The sequence below is a fragment of the Teleopsis dalmanni genome, chromosome 1 (assembly GCF_002237135.1).
Source record: "Teleopsis dalmanni isolate 2A chromosome 1, ASM223713v2, whole genome shotgun sequence".
NCBI lineage: Eukaryota > Metazoa > Arthropoda > Insecta > Diptera > Diopsidae > Teleopsis > Teleopsis dalmanni.
This window is the reverse complement of record NC_051846.1, coordinates 100,183,385-100,186,274: the sequence shown is the minus strand read 5'-3', so window position 1 is coordinate 100,186,274 and position 2,890 is coordinate 100,183,385.

The following is a 2,890-nucleotide window of genomic DNA, read 5'->3' as shown; positions in this document are numbered from 1 at the left end:
CTTTTCCTGAAACAAGTACACTGGCCTATTGGTCATCTGGCACATTGTGCCACAAATCTGGTTCTTTGAGTCAAACGTAGTGTAAAATTCCTTTCCTGTCTTATGTGTATATTTTTTTAACCTGGCTTATTCGGTCAAATAGTTTTTTTACAGCACGGAGGATACGTTTTGTTTATTTTTTTTTACAACAAAAGAGGGGCTTAAGAAGTCACACGGGTTTTGCTAAGATTCTTTTAACAAGTAGTATATGGAGAAGTGGGAAATTTTGGCATCAACATAATTTTTTTTATTTATTATTAGAAATGTTTCCAATGAATTTTAATTAAACTTTGTTAATCATAAGTTTTATGAAATAAATAAAGTTATATATATAATTTATACATATAAATCACGTTCTGTTTTCTTCTAAAACCAACGTCTCGGCAAAATTATAAATATATTGTCACGACTCTGGACGACGGCTGAGGATACCCCAGCAAAAACTAAAAATTTTTGAACGTCACCAAAAGTGTCGTTACAATTGGCGCCCGAGCAGGGACTGAGTTTTAGAAAAAAGAACACGATAGGAACATGGAGAACAGTGGACAAACGGTTAACGAGGAAAGTCATTAGAACACAGGTACAGGGAAATCGGAAGCCACGGCTTAGAATTGCGAATCTTTAAAACAGGAACAGTGAAAGAGTTCGTTCGAAAACAGAGCAGTGCGTCATCACAAGAGAAGGTCTTGATCAAAGTCACGAGAGGAATCAACATACAATGCCATCGTATATTGAAAGCCTTGACCAAATAGCTGACTGGTCAGTACGTTATGACGGCAAAGGAAATCCATTAGGCTTCGTGGAAAGAATAGAAGAGCTATCAGAAATCTATGACATCGACTTAAATATAGTCCCAAGGATGATGACCATACTCCTTAAAGATTGGGCAGCGATGTGGTACTGTAACAACAATGAACGTTGGACCCTTTGGTCAAGCTTCAAGGCAGACTTTTTAAAATTTTTCCTTCCATCTGATTATTACGAAAGATTAGCAGAACTTCGTACAGAGCGAGTTAAAACAAGTCGAAGTCAGGTACAGGAAGCGATCAGTCTTCGCCTGATAAGTAAACACTCAGAAGCGACGTCATTACCAAATACCACGAAATGTATGCCAACTACAAGAACAGGGCAGCACGTTGATTACAGTGTGAATCTGGAGCCACATGGACCACAAAACAAGAAAAAGTTACCAACAACAGAGTAGTTTCAAAGTAAGCAAACACAATACGATAAACACAATTAAAACGGCCAAACGACACCATTATTATTCCAATCAACCATGATACCAAGCATGCAACGTCAAACTAATCAGCTCAACTGCTCAGTAACTTCGCATTTAAATATGCGGAACCACAAATCTCATTGTTCGAAACTTCATCAAAAGGAAGAGTCGAAAGTCCAACCACAACAGGAGTACACACCATTATGCCCGTCGAAGGTAAATCCCCAGAGTGCGAGAAGCACAACACAACAGTTTTAAAGGAAACCCACTATTTCATCATTGATTGGATTAAAGGCACCAGGATGTAACGCGAAAAGAACCACAACCCGTCGAAGAAAGTCCACAGGTTGCTAGACGCACAATACCACACTTAGTACCATTACAGGAAAAACCACACAAGGAGGCAGTTCATAAATGCATCGTAACTCCTCCACAGAGTTCAACGTCTCATAGGGAAAGTCCAGAAGTAGGTTATCAACAAGCATATGCACAACAGTCGCTAGTTAACTACAATCAGAATACGCAACCACGAGAGCAAAAGTATCAAATCGAAGAGCATGACTTATCATCACGTCCAGCACTGCCACAACGTTTAATGATAGTACCGGAGTCATCACATGTCAATCATCCAGTACTACCAACTTCTACAAGTTCAGAATCATCATCGCAAACGCCACAGGGGCATTCACAAGGTAATTTTAAATCACCATCGCAAACGCCACAGGGGCATTCACAAGGTAATTTTAAATCATCATCGCAAACGCCACAGGGGCATTCACAAGGTAATCTTAAATCATCATCGCAAACGTCACAGAGTCATTCGCAAGGTAATTTCAAATCATCGTTACAACCAAAAGAACTTGAGCCACAGCCGCCATCTTCGGTTAATCAGTCACAGTCACCACGAGAAGCACCACCAAGAGATAATCATCAATCTGGTCAACCAGCATCTTCGTCATCAACTACATCGCTACAGAGGAATTCTACTATAATACAGCCAGTATCGGATAATCGTCATGTACAACTTACAAATTCATTAGGTCCATTAGTTATCAATGTTTCAGATAGTAAACTTAACACGGAACTACCAAGCCAAGGAACTCAAGCAAAGGATAAAGTCAAGCATGACAGTCAACAAGAAACATGGTCACCACAAGAGGAATTGAACGTCAGTCAACCAAGCACAAAAGGAAACAAACCAGAGAGTTTCGTACAACGTCTAGGTACATTTAAACGAAAGGATGACCATCATCATGTCAGCAACCAAGATGAGTATTACAAAATTTTCAAGTGTCCAAAGATTAGAAAGAGAAATCGAGCCTCGTTCTAAAAGGAATATTAGTAACACAAGTATTAGCATGTATCATATGGAAAATAAGGGATAAATGGAAAATCAGAAGTATCAAGTGCAAATTTGCCGACGAGGGGTCATCAACGTATCATTAAAATAAAGTCTTAGTTTTAATTTCTGTTCTGAAGAAGGAGGAAGACTGTGTTTTTCTCTTCTTCTTGCTTAATGTAACGACACAAATTTACAAGTAAATTTCTGTGCTACATAAAGCAAGAAGAAGAGAAAAACACAGTCTGTGTGTTAAATAACCGCCACCACTACACATAATATATCTAACA